This window comes from Hyperolius riggenbachi, chromosome 11 (assembly GCF_040937935.1).
Source record: "Hyperolius riggenbachi isolate aHypRig1 chromosome 11, aHypRig1.pri, whole genome shotgun sequence".
Classification (NCBI taxonomy): domain Eukaryota; kingdom Metazoa; phylum Chordata; class Amphibia; order Anura; family Hyperoliidae; genus Hyperolius; species Hyperolius riggenbachi.
The window spans coordinates 31201131-31220998 of NC_090656.1; the positions used below are offsets into that span (position 1 = coordinate 31201131).

The 19868-nt window shown below is 43.7% G+C and overlaps 1 protein-coding gene across 6 annotated transcripts in view; it reads right to left on the reverse strand.

Moving 5' to 3' along the window:
- Window positions 1–19868, reverse strand: part of ZFHX3 (zinc finger homeobox 3) — a 1434500-nt gene that overhangs the window by 1384342 nt on the left and 30290 nt on the right. For 5 of the 6 annotated variants that reach the window (XM_068259585.1, XM_068259586.1, XM_068259596.1 and 2 more), the window contains exon 3: window positions 9270–9395. The gene's annotated coding sequence lies outside the window, so the exon portion shown is untranslated. Of the gene's footprint in view, window positions 1–9269; window positions 9396–17876; window positions 18026–19868 lie in introns of all 6 variants that reach the window. The other variant, XM_068259588.1, reaches the window with a different exon arrangement.

The window sequence follows — 19868 nt, forward strand, 5'->3', positions numbered from 1 at the left end:
CAAAACGTGGACAGCAGAGCTGGGACAAGGTCCTCCAACACCCAAGGCTGAGACCCCAAAGTGCGCCCCTTCATCCCTCCCACCCCAGCCGTCACACACTGATTGCAATTAGAATAAGAGGCGCCCCAGGCCCCAAACACCTTAATTTCTAGTTATCTGGCTTGCAGTCACTGCCATGTATCCCCTTTTCTTATTTCTCAATGCTTCAAACACAGTAGGGAAATGATAGTGAGTTGTGCATCCCCTCTTACACTGCGCCCTGAGGCTGGAGCCTCTTTCGCCTCTGCCTCGGTCCGGCCTTGGTGGACAGTACAATACATGTTATGTAAGTAGAACAAGTGGTTATCTACTTGTATTTTTTGGATGATAAGACTCACTTTTTCTCCCCAAAAGTGGGGGAAAAAGTCACTGCATCTTATAGTCCAAATGCAGGGAGTTCCTGACTCGTGAATGCCTGCCAATACGAACCTCCAGCCTGTCACAATGCCGGGGACTTCCTGTTCTGTGCCTAAGCAGAGGAGGACACAGGGGTACAAACAGAGGACACGGCCACACAAAAGGGCATAGAGGAGAACACAAGGAGGACAGAGGTAAACATATGGAGGACACAGGAGGACACAAGGGGGATTGAGGAGGACACAAGGGGGCATGAGGTATAAAGGGGCATAATCCACAAAATGCCCCTTCACCATGGATGCACCAGGTTTAGTATATATTTTTTTATCCTGGTTTTTGTCCTCTAAACCTAGGTGCGTCTTATGGTCAGGAGCGTCTTATAGTCCGAAAAATACGGTATATATGTGTTTTTGTTCCTGAGATAGTATTGCTGTCCCTGCTGCTTTAACACAGTAGAATTAGCATGCCTTTTGCGTTGCACATCTGTTGTACTTAACCATTTCTGCCGCTGGGACATGAGCCTCAAGTCCGCAGTGGCAGCTGCTACCAGGGCCGGCCCGCCCATGAGGCGGGGTGAAACATTTGCCTCAGGCGGCGCTTCTGAGGGGGCGGCACCCGCCCGTCCGTAGGTGTGGAGTGCCGCCCGAGCTGGAGGGAATAGCGGGCAGGAAGGGGGTATTGGGCCTAGCGGCGGGGAGGGGGGTCGGACCCCCCCCTCCCTCGCCTGGGTCCCCCGTCCTCCGCTCCCCTCCAGCTTGTTATGCGCGCTGGCTGGCTGGCTGCGGCTGTAAGAGGCAACGGGCGGGGATCACTCACCTCTTCCTCGTTCCAACGTGCGCTCCACTGACGTCACTTCCTGCGGCGTAGCAGGAAGTGACGTCAGTGGAGCGCAGGCTGAACGAGGAAGAGGTGAGTGATCCCCGCCCGTTGCCTCTTACAGCTGCAGCCAGCCAGCCAGCGCGCATAACAAGCTGGAGGGGAGCGGAGGACGGGGGACCCAGGCGAGGGAGGGGGCGGTCCGACCCCCCTCCCCGCCGCTAGCCCCAATACCCCCTTCCTGCCCGCTATCCCCTCCAGCTCGGGCGGCCCCCCCGCACCCACGGGGGGGGGGGGGGGGTGCAGCGGCGATTTCTTCAAAGTTTGCGGCAAATGGTCTAGGGCCGGGCCTGGCTGCTACAGCCGCAAAGACGCGCTAGTCACGTCCCTGAATTTGGGGGGGCTGTGCACGCGATCGTGCTGGCAGATGCCCGTTATCGCGATGTTGCTGGTAACAGGGGGGATTGGCTGCAGGGGACAAAATGAGCCAATCCGTACATGTCCGCCGAGAATTAACACTGTTTTAGTTCAAAAACAGTGGTCATTCTGAAATAGAGCCACCGCACTTCCTCCTGCACAACGATTTCTGACGCTTACCGCCGCCGATCAATAGATTTAAGAATGGGAACAAGGTTCCCATTCATGAATCTCCCCCTAGGCCACCATGCTCGCAGGCATTTATTGATGCCTGCGGCACTTGCCTAATTACAATGTAGCAACACAGTGGGGACATCTTGTGGCTAAATCGTAAAATTACATCTACTGACTTCAGGGAATAACATTTTTTAATATGTATGTCAAGAGGGCATATTATTATTAAATTTTGGGCTAAAAAATAGTGATGGATGTAAAACTGAAAAAATACATCTTTATTTCCAAATAAAATATTGTCACCATACATTATACTCGGGATATAATTTAAACATTGCAATAACCGGGACAAATGGCCAAATAAAATGTGTGTATTTTAATTATTGTAGCATGTAATATTTTAAAACTATAAAGGCTGAAAACTGAGAAATAATTACTTTTTTCCTTTTTTTTCTTATTATTATTGCCATTATAATGCATTTAGAATAAAATAATTTTTAGCATAATGTACCACCCAAAGAAAGCCTAATTGGTGGGGAAAACAAGGTATAGCTCATTTCATTGGGGTAAGGCCCCGTTCACACTGCACGCGTTTCCAGCCGCGTTTTGGAAACGCGTGCAGGTGGCCGACACGCACGACATCAGACAGTGCACAGAGTGCACTGTCTGATGTTCACACTGCATGCGTTCCGGACCTGTGCGGTCCGGGAACACATGCTGGACGCATTTTTTGCCAAAACGCGTGGCTGTCTCATTCACTTTTCAGTGATGGGATCAGCCACGCAACGCATACAAACGCGGATGGCGTGCGTTCGTACGCGTTGCGTTCCGCGTGCGTGCCCGTCCGCGTTTGTAATGTGAACGGGGCCTAAGTAGTGATAAAGTTATCGGGAATGAAAGGGAGGAGCGCTGAAATGTGAAAATTCCTCTTGTCCATAAGGTGAAAAATACCCGTGGCCTTAAATGGTTAATTGGCATTGCATTTTTCCAGCATTTCTATTTGTTTGAGTGATTTTATACTGATAAAGTGTGTTTTACATATTTATTTATTTTTGCATTTACAAGGCAATCTTTATATTTACTTTTAGTCCTTTTATAAATAAAAGTTTACTTTTGTGAAATTTAAAGTTAAAGTATTTAATCTCTTAAATGAAGCATTTTTGTATATAAACCTCATCTCATTACACAAAATTATCAGTGATAGTAACATCTGACTCCCTCCACTGCAGTGAATGCCCCATCATGCCCCGATCCGCAGTAGTGCAGGTGTACCACCAGCTATAGCAATATTGTTCCGCGATGGCCATTACTCTCTTCATTAAAAAAATGGGCTCTGTCAATTAAGTGAGAATCCCTGGGGGGTGGCTTTCTGATCCGACATGCTCGGACGTGCTTCTGCACTCGTACGGGGTGTTAAAAATAGGGCTTGGGAAAATTTTTTTGACACTTCCACAAGTTTGCAAGGATGCGTACAAAACAGCATGACATTAAATAATTACATTTTTTCCAGGGTTTATTCTGTTGGCAGGCTTCAAAACCACATGTAAGCTCTGTATGAAATAACTAATAAGTGCTTTTTAAGAATTGTATTTTTCCTTCAAAATGTCACGAATAGATACTGCTAAATATTTTTCTTAATAAGACTTATAAAAAAATGGTGATGTCTAAACAGCGAGAGTATTTTTTAAGTTAAATGTAAATGATTAAAGTCTAAAGACTCACTATGCCAGTTCGGAGCAGTAACCATTCTGACAACAATGATAATGCAGGGGTGCTCACACTTTTTCAACTAGTGAGCTACTTGGAAAATGATTGAGCCCGAGAGATCTACCAACATTTAAAATGCTAAACTTTACATATCTCCCCCCCCCCCCCTACACACACCCCATCAAGGCACAATTAGACAACGGCAGTAGATTTGTTCCCCCGCCCCCTACCACCACATTATCAAGCAGACTTTCCTTCCCTCAGTATAGGTAGCCAGGTATAGGAGCCCCCAATATAGGTAGCCAGGCATGGGTGCCCCCAGTATAGGTTAGCCAGGCATAGGTACCCCCAGTATAGGTTAGCCAGGCATAGGTACCCCCAGTATAGGTTAGCCAGGCATAGGTACCCCCAGTATAGGCAGCCATATATGCCCCCCACCCCCCTCTTCTGGCTGCCGCTCGTTTACCTGACCGAGCGTTGGCCTCCCTGCTCCACCACACCGGGATCTCTCTCACTGGCACTGCCCGGCACAGAGACCTCAGATTACCAGCGACCCGCAGTGGAAAGAAGATAGTGGAATAATGGCACGTATACTGGAAGTGCATACTTCAGTTGCTAGGCCACGCTCTCTTCTCCATTGCGGATCGCTGTTAATCTGAGGTCTCTACACCGTGTGGAGGAGAAGGTAGGCCTCCGATCTATCAGGCAACCGATCACCGGCCAGGGAGGAAGACAAGCGGGCCGGTAAGGAAGAGGAGGAAGATCCGTCCCGGCACTCTTTTTGCAGTGCCTCTCCCTTCGCCTCCTCTGACAGGCTGCATGCTGCTCTGCATAGGGCAGCAGAGCAGTGCAATTAGATGGTATGCCGGAGCTGCACAGTCAGCGTCAAGCACACAATTTTAAAATGTCTGACCTCGATCTACCGAGTAGCCCTTCACAATCTACTGGTAGATTGCGATAGACACACTGGGCACCCACCTTGATAGTGGATCTGTTTTACATCACTCTCGTCCCACCTGTCGTCAGTTGTTGTATGCATTTTAATGCATTTTCTCTGTCCATTCAACCAGGCCTGGATTTACATCACAGGAACCTATAGCCACGGATGTCCTGGCTCCTTAGACTTCATGAACCTACAAACCCTCTCCAAACTGCACCAAGTGTGCTGGCTGGCCCAGCTGCCACTCCTCCCTTACTCCTCGCCCGTCATAGGTAGCTACAGGTGTCCCTTATCATTAAGTAGCGAGAGGTGCCCCCAAGTATTATGTAGCCAGATGTACCCTTAGTATCAGGTAGCTAGTGGTGCCCCTGACTGAAAGGAGATCTCATCAGTGGAATGCCGAGAGCTGGGTGAGTAAATTCTCATTTGCGCTCTGCTCAGGGCTCTGCACAGGGAAGGAGGGAGGGAGGCACAAGGGGAGGGGAGTGAGGCACCTTTCCATCATCAGGCGCCTGTAGGCACATGCCTACACTGCCTTATGGTAAATCCGGCCCTGCATTCAACAGAAAGGTATCATAATGCAGATTGCTTATCTCAGGTAGCAACATTGAAAAACACAAAGGGAGAAACAATTGATAGTCTAGTAAGTTAGCACAAGATAATATTTCTCTTAAAGTGGACCTGAACTCAAAACTTCCTCTCTGCTCTAAAAGATAAACAACAGCATAATAACCTTTAGAGAAAAACATTTCTTTGTTAGGCCCAGTGCACACCAAAAACGCTAACGGTTTTTGGAGCAGATTTCAGAGCGATTCTAGGCATGTTTAGAGACGTTTTCAAAACATGCCTAGCGTTTTTGGGAGCGTTTTTGTGTATCAGATTACAAATATTTTACAGTAAAAGCTGTTACTGAACAGCTTCTGTAACAAAAACGCATAGAAAACCGCTCTGATCTGGCGTTTTCCAGAGCGGTTTGCGTTTTTCCTATACTTTACATTGAGGCAGAAACGCTTCTGCAAACCGCAAACGTGCAGCAGGAGGCACGTTTGCTAAAAACCTCAAACCGCTGGTGTGCATTATCCCATTGAGACAAATTAGCCAAGCGTTTTCACTGGCGGATGCGGTTAGCAGATCGCTCCTAAAACCGCTCGGTGTGCACCATCCCATTGAAATACATTAGAAAAGCGTTTTCACTGGCGGATGCGGTTGGCGGATCACTCCTAAAACCGCTAGGTGTGCACTGGGCCTTACAACTGATACAAATCCTGCAATAAGTCTGCAATGTGTCTACTTCCTGCTTTCATGGAAGCAAACGTAGGGTTAACATCCTATGTTTACAAATTAGCTGCTCTGCTAAGTCAGCCAGTTGACACAGCTGAGAGATCAAATTACAGTTCTGATTAATCACGATGAGGGGGAATTAGACAGGCTAAACTCTCAAAATACATACAGGGTGCATTTCTCTGTGTTTTCCTTCTGTCCTGTGCAAGAGTTTAGGTCCACTTTAACCAAAAGAAAGAGAGGTATTCACAAAGGCGGTTTACCACTAAGGCATCCACTCTGATGGCAGGTGGAGAGATTACACCCAACCGCCCTCAGGTTAAAGAGTTACTCTCTGTATACAGGGAAACACAAGGGGATAACACCCCTACACCAAGGAGGGACTCGAGATATTACATTTGCTTTTGAACAGAAGGGCCAGATTAGAATAAAATAATTAAGACCAGTTTAAAAAGGGAGGAAGTGGTGGACTTACCTCCCCAAGTAGACTCAAACAGTCCATTTTCAGTAGAAAAATTAAGATGAAAGGTGTTCTCTGTTATGTTTAAAAAAAACTAAAACTGACACTTACCTGGGCTTTTTTCGTTACAGGGTCTCTTTAATGGTTAATAGCAAAGCTTCCATACCTGCCATTGCCACCAAAATTGTTACGCATGTGAAGGAGAATAGTGGGTACAAGTAAAAAAAAAAAAAAAAAAAAAAAAAATTTTTTAAAGTTTTAGTTTTTAAACTGCCATTTTTAACCACTTGACCACTGAGGGTTATTTCCCCTTCAGGACCAGAGCAATTTTCCACTCTTCCTATTATTTCGCCAATAGCTTTATTACTACTTATCACAACAAAATGATCTATATCGTTTTTTTGCCACCAATTAGGCTTTCTTTGGGTGGTACATTATGCTAAGAATTATTTTATTCTGAATGCATTTTAATGGGAATAATAGGAAAAATGGAAAAAAAAATAATTATTTCTTAGTTTTCGGCCAATATGGTTATAAGATAAATGTTCTACTGTGGATAAAACCCACACATTTTATTTGCTCATTTATCCTGGTTACTGCAACATTTAGGATATTACACTAGTACAACGTATGGTGCCAATATTTTATTTGGAAATAAAGGTGCATTTTTTTCAGTTTTGCATCCATCACTAATTACAAGCCCATATTTTTAAAAATAACATTAATATACCCTCTTGACATACATAATAAAAAAGTTCAGTCCCTATGATAACTACTTATTTATTTATTTATTTTGAAAATAAGTATTCATTGGGTCAACAATAAAACAAGCAATAACAGTTGTTGCAGAATAAAATACATTGCATATAAAGAAAGTACAAGATCACATCTACTGTCAGTACAAGAATTAATTAGAAATATAAGTTTGAACATGTTGACCCGTTTTTTGCTATGTCAGGGCACGTAGCAGGTATCTTATTTATTTATTTATTTTTAATTGCCATTTTATTTTTTTATGCAAAACTTTCATTTGGGTAACTATGGCAGAGTTTGTGGGATCTGGAAAGAGAACTCGGTGGAGGAGAGTAGAAGAGTTTAATAAATTAATTATCTGGAAGCTGCAGTGTGAAGTGGAAGTTTATCTAAGGCTTGGAAGGCTAGTGAATGATTTAACCACACGCTAGATCCACCTGGCTGCGAGGTGGTTACCATACGGTGTGTGTCTGCACCAAAGGTGTATGTGGAGCAGCTTTATAGACACTTGGGAGCTATATTTTTCTGACCTGCGTAAGCCCTCGTCCACTTTACAGTTTTACGCTATGTTAGCTCTGTTTCTTTTATAGGTTACAGCCATCTGTCACCTAGTGGTGAGCACAGTGGGAACATTTATTTTTATATACTACCTATACTGAGGGCAACTATACTAGCTACCTGCAACTATACTACATATACTGGGGGCAACTATACTAGATACCTATACTGGAGGCAACTATACTACATATACTGGGGCAACTATACTAGCTGCCTATACTGGGGGCAACTATACTACATATACTGGGGGCAACTATATTACCTACCTATACTGGGGCAACTATACTACCTATACTGGGGCAACTATACTACCTATACTGGGGGCAACTATACTAGCTACCTATACTGGCGACAACTATACTAACTACCTATACTGGTGGCAACTTTACTAACTACTTATACTGGGGCAACTATACTACCTATACTGGTGGCAACTATACTAACTACCTATACTGGGGGCAACTATACTACCTATACTGGGGGAAACTATACTAACTACCTATACTGGGGCATCTATACTACCTATACTGGGGGCAACTATACTAACTACCTATACTGGGGCATCTATACTACCTATACTGGGGGCAACTATACTAACTACCTATACTGAGGAAACTATACTTCCTATACTGGGGACAACTATACTAACTACCTATACAGGGGGAAACAATATTGCCTACCTATACTGGAGCAACTATACTAGCTACCTATACTGGGGCAACTATACTACCTATACTGGGGGCAACTATACTACCTATACTGGGGCAACTATACTAGCTACCTATACTGAGGAAACTATACTTCCTATACTGGGGACAACTATACTAACTACCTATACCGGTGGCAACTTTACTAACTACTTATATTGGGGCAACTATACCATCTACCTAAACTGGGCCATCTATACTACCTATACTGGGGGCAATTATACTAACTACCTATACTTGGGCAACTATACTGGCTACCTATAAAGGGGGAAACAATATTGGCTACCTATACTGGGGGCAACTATACTAGCTACCTATACTGGGGCAACTATACTAGCTACCTATACTGGGTCAACTATACCCTCCTTCCTAACGCCTATGCTTAAACACACCCTTCCTGACAACTAATCCTAACCGCCCCCCTTCCTGACGCCTAACTCTAAAATCCCCCTTCTTGACGCCTAATCTTAAACCCCCTCCCTTCCTAATCTTATAATATAAAAAACGATACATTTCAAAACGATAACTTTGAAAAATGAACAATATCTAAATACTAAACTTTTAAAAACTAGAACGTTATAATTTTTGACATTTTTAAACGATAATAAATGTCAAAAACTATAACGTTGACGATAATAATCACACACCTAATATTGTGCTTTGGGTACCTTATAGCCGATATTTGCATTAGCGCCTACGGGGAGCCCAAATCGTCTATTAGCTACAAGTGCCCAAATTTCATGCTCCACCCACAATATCCAGCTATAAAACGGGAAGATTTACCAGCACTTGTAACTGTTTTCTGTAAAGTAAGCCCGTATGGTTTAGGTCTACATGATGCTGGGAGAGGTAGAACAAATATTAGGAGTTTTGTCGGACCTCAGCTCCAGCGTTTAGCAGCACTCGGATAATTGAGCGAGTCGTGTTTTCTCGGTTGCGTCGGTATGGCAGGTGTTCTCGTACAACTCTTAATAAACACACTTTATGCTGTGGAGGTGATAATGCGGGTTGTAAACGCCAGGATGGTGAACATGGCAATTACCGGAAGTGAGAAACTGACCTTAGCGGTGCGGTATGATGCAGGGTCCACTCCGATCATCCATTAGTGACTCTTCTTCACACTTCCCTCTTCTCAGTCTGATGATATTTCCATATTCCTCAGATTTTATACAAATGTCCAAACTCACTGCAAAAAACATCAGAGAATAATCACACAGCTTTCTTTTCTTTATCCTCTGTACATATATCAGAGTCAGAGCTACTACACCTTAAAGTGTACCAAAGATAAATTAAAAGATTTATACATACCTGGGGCTTCCTCCAGCCCCATACGCACAGATCGCTCCCAAGACGCCGTCCTCATTTTTCTCCAACTCCGGTACCGGGTCCCGTAAGTTCGGCCAGTCGTGGACATTCTGAGCAAGTGCAGTGCGCTCCCTCTGGCGGAGAATAGAACAATACTATTCTCCACCGGAGAGAGACGGAGAGAGCGCACTGCGCATGCGTCAAACTGGCAGCGACTGGCCAAAGTTACGGGACAAGGTACAGAAGACGGAGAAGACTGAGGACGGCGGCGTGGGAGCAATCCGTGCACATGGGGCTGGAGGAAGCCCCGGGTATGTATAAATATTTTTTTTTCCCCAAGCCAAGCTTTATTGAAACATATTAGGCATAACATATTAATGTGTACAGCATCATACATTAAAGCAATAAACCCTTGGCCAATATTAACATTAGAAACAACAAACAGTCAAACACAACATTAGCACTGATGTCTAACAGCTACTGTGAGTATTTTCACAATGATGTATAAATCTTTTAATTTACTTTATCTCTGGTACACTTTAAAGTCCTACTCTGGGGACAGATATACCAGTGGTAACTTAAAGAGGCCCTGTAGTGACATATAGTACTGCAGTATAATGCAGTAAATTATTCAGGAACCCACTTTTACAGTAATTATCCTGGTTTCCACAATAGAAACACTTCTTATACCTACAGTATATATAGCTGTTTATAATCAAGTGGTTTCCAGGGGGCTGGGTAAGCGAAAACACAATGCGGATTTTCACTAAGTAGTGTTAAAATTGCCATGTGCAGGCAATGCTACTTATTCCAGTTGCCTATTAGCAGAGCCGGCATTATCTAAGTGATGTGCGTGTTGCTGGCGTTACGCACCCAGTGTTAGGCTCTGTTCACATTATAAATCCCCAGCGCTATCGCAAGCACTGAACGATGTATACTGTGATTTTTGAAGAGCTTTTCCCTGCGTTTTGAGTTTAGAAAAGCGTTTTTCTAAGCGCTTTTGCTCAGCGATGATTTTTTTCACTTCCTGACGTCAGTCAGGTAGTGAACTCTTTCACCAGGAAATTAATAAATAAAATTTATTTATTCATAAAAGCGCTCTGGAAATTGCTACACAAAGCGCTTTTTCAAGCGCTTTGCAATTTCCCTATACCTTCCATTGAGCCAAAGTGCTCAGAAAATGGTACATGTATCGCGTTTGCGATCTGAATGAAATCAAAATGCTTACATGTGAACACTTTCATAGGAAATCATAACACAAGCGTTTTTAGGGCGATCTGCAAAATCTCCATCGCTTAAAAAAAATCAGCAAACGTTGATAGTATGAACGAGCCCTAAGTAAGGATGAAATTGTTGTGTGCTTCATAGGTATGGCAAATCAACCTCTATTTAGTGAATATGTCCCAATGTGTTCATTTGCTGCTCATTTGTCCGTATCAGGGGGTTCTCTGATTGCGCACATAGGATTTTGCCACCCCTCATTTTGGCGCAGGGTGAGACGAATGACGGTGTTAATTACCATAACTAATGTAACTTAACAACAGTATGTTTGTTTAGGCCGAAGTTCCTCTTTAACTACTACCCGACCGCTCCACGCCAATTGGCGTAAATGCGGCGACAGCCCCAGGACTGCTCCACGCCGATTGGCGTGAATGTCTCTCTATGGGGCTAGCAGGAGATCGTGCACGCTGCTGCTCGGAGACTGTTAGGGCTGTACGGCACTGCGATCTAAGGCAGCGCTGTACTATGGACAGCCGTGTGACACGGTTGTCCCCTATGTTGATGCGGAAGTGACCTGCTGTCATAGGCTGAAGCCTATGACAGCCGATCACTCTGATTGGCTGGCGGGGGGAGGGAGTAGGGTAAAAAGAAAAAGAAAAAAAAGTAAAATGTATTATAAAAATAATAAAGTAAATATTTATTTTAAAAAAATGAACACTGGGGGAGCGATCAGACCCCACCAACAGAGAGCATTGTTGGTAGGGAGAAAAGGGGGGGGGGGGGAATCACTTGTGTGCTGTGTTGTGCGGCCCTGCAGCTTGGCCTTAAAGCTGCAGTGGCCAATTTAACAAAAAATGGCCTGGTCCTTAGAGGGGTTTAACACTGCAGTTAAAATGCCCGTGCACGCATTGCTCCGCATAGACCTCCCGGTGGCTGCCACGACTTCAGCTCGGGGTTACCGCTGCTGTCATGCTTTTTTCCACCCCGAGCTGAACTCGTGATTACCGCTAAGGAGGTTAAAATACTTCAACTACATAGAGATGATTTGAGAAGGATTGTTTTTTTCCTTTGAGAAGATACAGACTTCACGGTAACCTAAAGTAAGAGGAACACAGAGGCTGCCATCTTCATTCCCTTATAAACAATGCCAGGTGCCTGGCTATCATGCAGCGAAATGCTTGTATAGAAAGGATTGTACTAATGGTTAAAGCAAACCTGAAGTGGAAATAAACTTGTGATATAATGAATTGTATGTGTAGTACGGTTAATTAATAGAACATTAGTAGCAGAGAAAGGAGTCTCATATTTTTATTTTAAATTATATAGTTTTTTTTTATTACATTGGATTATTCTGCCATATTTGCAGTTTACAAACCACATTCTGTATTTTAAACTATAAAACAAAGCAGAAATAATGACCATTTCAACTTTCCTGCAGTAAAACCTTATCTCAAACCGTCTCTCACTTTTTGTTGGCTGTTTAAGTGCTTCAGAAAACAGGACTGTATTCCACACAAGTTGGGTTGAAGAGCTCAGAGAAGCTCTTTTGCATAGATAACAAGTGAAGTTTCTTAACCCTTCCTGTACTAGAAAACAATATGAGACTCTTTTCTTTGCTACAAATGTTCTATTTATTAGCTTTCTACTTTTCGCTTAAAAAGAGACTGAAGTGAATACATTTTGCCCTTTTTACCTTATAATGCGCTTCAGTACTCTCAGCACAAGTAAACCGCAGCATCCCCACTAACACTAAACAGGCGTTTTGGACCCCCCATATCCCCGGGGGGGGGGGGGGGCAATCTGTCCGGCATTTCCTGAAGGAGGCAGAGCTTTCAGCTTCAGCTCTGCTTCTCCTGATGTCAATCGCTGCAGATCGCCGCCTCTCCCTGCCCCTCTCACTCTTCCTTCATAGAGAGGGGCGGGGAGAGGCGGAGATCCGTGCGGTGATTGGCGTCAGGAGAGGAAGAGCTGCGGCTGAAAGCTCTGCCTCTCAGCGCAGCAAAATCCACGATCAAGTTGGTCGTGGATGTTTGCCTGGCGATTTGGGGGGGTCAAAACCCGTGGCGTGGATGCGGCAGTTTACTTGTGCTGAGACTACTGAAGCGAATAATAAGGTAAAAAGGGCGAAATGTATTCGCTTCAGTGTCTCTTTAAGGTTCTCTTTAAATACGAGAGGAAAAAAAAAAACATTATAAATTCTTCTAGACTAAAATGAAAATCTTGAGTTGGAGGTCACAGAGGTCACGTCACAGAGCGATACATGGATTATTCCATTTAGTATTTTTGAAGCACTTTGGTTTACCTCTACTTATTGTATTCCTTGGCATGTTTAAATGTTTTTAATTAAATATGTTTTGAAAATGTGAATTCTTTTCTGACAAACCTTGAAAATGTATGATAATGGTGAAATACAGTGTGTTGTCTGGTTAACTGAATTGTCTATTCATCAGCTCAGGCAGGAGGTACCTTATACTAACATGCAGACGCAGACGCCTGGCACCCGTCGCAGACAGGCTCCCGAGCGCGCAGAGCTGGTCGCAGTGATAGAACAAAAGCACTCATTTCATCGCTTGATTTTACTACTTGGAAATGCGGTTCCTGGTGAGCAGAACTTCATTACAGATGAGAAGTCAGCCGTCTCTCCATGGTCTCTCTTATTCTCTGACACACGCTAATAACCACACTTTCCTTTTCTACTTAAAGTTTTGCGCCAACTTAGGATAATATAAGAAGCCAACTCACATTACAGTCGCAGCAAGACTTCTTCTCCATTACACTCGCAAACCAAAAAGAAAATGGAATAGTTTAGCAGTCACAGCTTGTAATCACACACGGCCCACACTCCATCTGCAGTGACTGTCAATAAAACTGGCGATACTGGCAGTCCACAGTGGCCCACACTCCATCTGCAGTAACTGTCACTATAACTGGTGGTACTGACAGTCCACAGCGGCCCCACTCTCCATCTACACAGTGACTGTTACTATAACTGGCGATACTGACAGTCCACAGCAGCCCCGCACTCCATCAGTAGCGACTGTCACTATAACTGGCGATACTGACAGACCACAGCAGCCCCACACTGCATTAGCAGCAACTGTCACTATAACTGGTGGTACTGACAGTCCACAGCGGCCCCACTCGCCATCTACAGTGACTGTCACTATAACTGGTTATACTGACAGTCCACAGCGACCCCACACTCCATCTACAGTGACTGACAATCCACAGCGCACCACACTCTATTAACAGCAACTCTCCCTGTAACCAGAGGAACTGACATTCCACAGCGATCCCACACTCCATCTACAGCATACATGTCAAAATCCGGCCAAGTCTGGCCCTCTGAGCCATTAAATTTGGCCCTCAAGTGGTTTCCCCACTTTGCATTATGTTTGGCCCACTGTATGCCACCCGGGAAGCTATAATGGAGGTGAAGACCTAGATCACCAGGGAAGTCATATGGGGAGATGAGGGAAATAACTACGCACTGGGGAACTGTATAGGGGAGTGTGGGGGCCTCTAGACATCAAGGAACTGTATAGAGGAGGGAAGACTACTAGACACCAGGGAACTGTATAGGGGAGGGAAGGGTCCACTAGACACGAGGAAACTTTATATGGGCTGGAGGAAGGCCATTAGACACCATGGAACGTTATAAGGGAGGAAGGTGGCCAGTAGACATTGAGGATGGCCTACGACTAGGTCCCAGTGTACAATTTCGACCCACTTTGTTTTTGAGTTTGACACCTCTGATCTACAGTGACTGACAGTCCACAGTGCACCACACTCCATCTATAGCAACTTTCCCTGTAACCAGAGGAACTGACAGTCCACATGAGCCCCGCACACCTTCCATGCTGATCCATCCATCCTGGATCCATCTGCTGGTCAATTGGACCTGGCACAATTCCCTTATCTTTGGACTACTTACAAAGGACTTGCTGTCATCTTCTTAGACTTATAATTTCCAAAAGGACACAGTAATTCCATAGACTGCTCAGACTTTACCCAGTTATTAGTGTCTAATGTATTCTGCTTAATAATTTACTATATTAATCTGTTCATTGGCTACATAATTTTTGTCATTTTTATGTAATACTTTATGCACTATTTTGTATAAAATAAATAGTTAAAAATAATTTATCTAAGCACTTATCCTGAATATACTCTGCAAAGAATCCTGCTTTTTGGAGAGAACATTACCACAATAACCCTTTTTCCTACAGGACTAGCTAGAGTTAGATTTATGTATCCACACGCAAATGCAAAGTGGTGGCAGCTTACCCGATCTATGAACGAGATCACCTATATGGGGCTTGATTCACTAAACTGTGATAACTCAGATATCCCACCTTATCAAAGATATCACACCTTATCAAAGTGTACACACCTTATCAAAGTAGCATAGCGAGCTCTATGAACCAGCAGGGGCTCCGGGCAGGACGAGTGCCATTGCCAATTAGCAGGTTTAAGTTCGTAGTGCTCGTTATGCTACTCTGATAAGGCGTGCTAACTTTGATAAGGTGTGATATTTGAGTTATTACGGTTTAGTGAATCAAGCCCATTGTATTTATTGTACATACAATGGAAATTGTATATTGTGTGAACTCACCAACCAATCCAAAAGGTGCCTACAGTGCTGGGTGCTTTCAGAATTCCCTCTGAGCTCTGAATGGTAAGCTGTGGCAAAGGGAAGGGGAAATGGAGGGTGATGTCACAGGGGTAAAGCTCAAACCATTTGCTTTGGCTTTGTTTTTTCTAAAAGTGAATGGGAATTGTGTTTTGTTTTTTTTGAAAAACAACAAAATAAGATACTTACCTAAGGAGAGGGAAGGCTCTGGGTCCTATAGAGCTTTCCCGCTCCTCTACTGGTCCCCTCGTTGCAGTCTTTGAGAAAATTCACACCTGGCCTTAGCATTTAAATGTCAAACAAAAGCTAAAGCAGAAAGGGGGAAGTATCCAGTCCAAGGGGCCAAATGTCTGTCCCCGAAGCCATAGATGGTAGGTAGCTGTGCTCATGGCATTAATAAGGAAGACATTTCATATTTGCTCTCGTTACCACTAAACCATAACTCTCATTCATATAAGAAGTATAACACTGAGTTCTGAGTGCATAGCTCCCAACTGTCCCTTTTTCGGAGGGACAGTCCCTCTTTTGGAGCCATGTCCCTCTTTCCTCCTCATTTGTCCCTCTTTCTATGTAAATATACATATTTCTCTAATAAAAAATGTGTTTGATTGACTCTAAACTTTATTCCCATCCTCTAAATTGATATATTACTAATTTTAAAATGTTAAAATTAAGGAAAATTAACCAGGATAGAGAGGACCAGTGTGGTTTGAATTATATAACAACATATTTTTCTCATGAAGTTTTTATTGTATGCGTGACTAGGGGTGTGACTGGGGCATGATCAGGGGCGTGGCATGGGTGTGGCTTAAGTGTCCCTCTTTCTCATCTCCAAAAGTTGGGAGGTATGTGAGTGTTGTGCCCGTGTGTTGTCACATAGACACCTTGCACGATTTGAGTAACTATGCACAAACATTGGTTATAAAATAGAAGTTATTATTTTTATATTTCATGCTAGGGAAATTATGTTTGGTATCAACTTGTAGCAAATTTTTCATGGGTCATGAATATGTTATTATTGAATGCAGACGAGGAGCAGTGTCCGAAATATGGCTGCATAATACATTAATAACCAACTTTGCACCTTGAGATGCAGTAGGAGCATCAGCCTGAGCGGGGGGCGGGACTCAGTATCCCGCCTCCCATCGCCTCCCCAAACCAGATTTCTCATAAGGGGTCATGATTGAAAAGGAATTTGGAATCGCCCAATTTCCCTCGTACAGGGCAGGCATCTTCTAAAAGCTGCTAAGCTGGGACCCCTACCTCTACACACTGACTTTCACTAAGGACTCAGACTTTTCCAAAATCTTAAATATTAATCTTTAGAATCTTCCTTTTTTAGTACAATACTGTGGTTACTGGTTTCATAATTGTTATCTGTAATAATTTCTGTAGATATAAATAACTTGTAACATATAACATTACTTAACATATTTTTAATAAAATTACGAAAAGTAACTTTTTCATCTCTTTACCTAATTTTTTCTAACTATTTTTGTATATTTCTCTATAAACGTAACTACTGTATTTTTCGGACTGTAAGATGCTCCTGACCATAAGAGGCACCTAGGTTTAGAGGGCAAAATCCAGGGGGGAAAATATATAATAAACCTGGTGCATCCATGGTGAAGGGGCATCTTGTGGATTATGCCCCCTTTGTACCTCACGCCTCCTTGTACCTCTTCTGTCCCCCTTGTGTCCTCCTATGTCCCCCATTCGTCCACCTCTGTCCTCCTTGTGTTCTCCTCTATGACCTTTTGTGTCCCCCTGTGTCCCCCGTTTGTCCCCGTGTCCTCCTCTGCATGGGCACAGTACAGGGAGTCCCTGACATTGCGGCCGGTTGGAGGTGCGTATTGGCAGCGTTCACAAGTCAAGAACTCCCTGCATTTGGAATATGATGCAGTGACTTTTTCCCCCACTTTTGGGGGAGAAAAAATGAGTCTTATAGTCTAAAAATACCGTAGGCTTCATATTTTTCCAATGGTTTTTGTATATTTCTCTACAAACGTAACTAGGCGAACTATTTACCTAATTTGAGTTCCGCAGAACGAACCTTGCTTTTCTGTAAAGACGCTACCCAGAGTATTGTATTGTTTCAGTAAGGGCCCGTTCTCACTAGGGCGATTAGCGGGTGATTGCCGCTAATCGCCGAAGCACTAGTGCTTTTTAAAGCACTAGTGCAATAGAAACCTAGTGGAAGTGATCTCCGCTGATAGCGGGCATTTCGCAATTAACAGCAATCGCAAAATGTGTTACCTGCAGCATTTTGCCACAATTCTCGAGCGATCGCAGTACTTAAACAAGCGCTGATCACGATCATCAGGAATCGCGGGAGTGTACAGTGATTTTACAGCGCTAATCACAGTAAAATCACCAGCGCAAAAGTTTTTCTACTTTGTAGTGAGAACAGCCCCTAAGAATAGACTGTGTTAACCCTTTCTTCCTAACTAAGATAAGATAGCGGGTTCCTCTTTTCCCAAATAATTGAGGTGGTGGCAGCCTTTTTACCGTAACATTGTGCGTAGTAAAATGTCGGTGTTCTTCACGAGTCCCCTCCTGGCTAGTCTGTTTGCCCAATTCCAGCTTCTATGACACATCGATTGCATCCACGAGATTGGATGGTCTGGGTTGAGGCAGGTTGGGAGGCACTAAGCAATCTGGTTGGTAGAGAGCATGTGACACAAGCTGTCAGCAGCAGGGCTAAACATAATACAATTAGCTGAAAAAAAAATTAAATACATTTTTTAAAAATATCTATCTTTGAGTGTGTTCAGGTGAGACTCCCATCACCTCCTTGCCCCGTCAACCTCCCCCCTCCCCCAATGACACAACATACCAAATTAGTACCAGTTGATGTATAAATAATAGCAATGGATGCACTTTCTTAATCTAATAGTTTTTTTTATAGTGGCTAATCCAGTATCTCTTTTTTTTTTTACATTTTTAAGGCCATTTCCCTTTAAGAATGAAATCCCTATGTACTGTACATATTGCACCCAGCACGTCATACCAGGATGCTACTGCTAAGTAAATTAATTTAGCTGGTCGCAACGAGCTGTAGCGCCCCCAGAGGTGATGTCCGTGCAGCAGAACTTACCTCAGTGTTATTCAATCGACCCTATTATCTCAGCAACCGCCAGTAAAAAAAACACTTGTTATGTCACTCCCAATTAGTGTATCCCTGACGTTCTGTATCTCAATTTATTGACAGTACTTTTTATACTTCTGGCTACTGAAAAGCCCCATATCTGCTTTCATGTTTATATAAAGCATTCAGGTCAAACTCCGGCCCGCGGGCCAAATCTGGCCCTCCGAGCTATTAAATTTGGCCCTCAAGTGGTTTCCCCACTTTACATTATGTTTGGCCCACTCTAGGCCACCAGGGAAACTGTATAGGAGGTGTAGCCCTAGAACACCAGGGAAGCCATATGAGGGATATGGGGGAGATAACTAAACACTAGGGAACTGTATAAGGGAGGGTGGGGGCCTCTAGACACCAATGAACTGTATAGGGGAGGGAGGACCACGAGAGAACAGGGAACTGTATAGGGGTTGAAGGGGGGCCATTAGACACCTGGGAACTTTATAAGGGAGGAAGATGACCAGTAGACATTGAGGTTGGCCCGCGACTAGGTCCCAGTGTACAATTTCGGCCCACTTTGTATTTGAGTTTGACACCCCTGATATAAAGCAAGTTTTCAGTACAGTAAACTCTTATTTATCCGGCACAGGCGGGGATTGCCTGACGACGGATATGTGTGCTTGCCTGTTGCTTGAGAAGTCAAGCAACCGGCGTTACAAAGTAAAAATAACCTCCTCTCTCTGACTTCTTTTCTGTCTTCTTACATTTCTTCTTCCCTTCTTCTTTTTTCTTTTTTTCCTCCAAATATTTCAAGACTACCTTTTGGCAGAGGTTCCGCCCGCCTTTACCGAGCGGACTTACTTGGCTCCCCTCCCTTACCAGCTTCCTCTCTCCCCAGCCGGTTCACTTGCCCCCATTCAGTGAATACTCCAGATAGCTCGTTGAATCCTCTGGAGTACACTCAAAGTCTTCAGTGACTACCCTTTTCCTTCCCTACCCTCTGTTTTGGTTTTAATTGTGTTAAGTTTCCTTTCTTGTTATCACCTTGTACAGCTGGTTATGTTAGCATATATATGTGAGTTTTGGGCCTTTATACGCATTGTGGATTTATGATGGTTAATAGTTTATGTTTCTATTGTACAATCAACTCGATTGCCTACTTTTCACCAAAGCTGTGACTATGTGCTATGTTACTGTTATAACTTTTTGATTTGTTGGTCACTTCATGTGGCATTTCTGTTCACGTTTACTGTTGTATATTCTCCCTTTTAAAAAAAGAAAAAACTCAATAAAAATTTTTGAAACCCAAAAATAATACTAACCTCCAACAAATTCACTGCACAGCAGCGCGCAGCAGAAAATACTTACGAATCCTCCGAAGCCCTCCTTTACACTTCTTGCAGCTCGCAGCTGCTTTG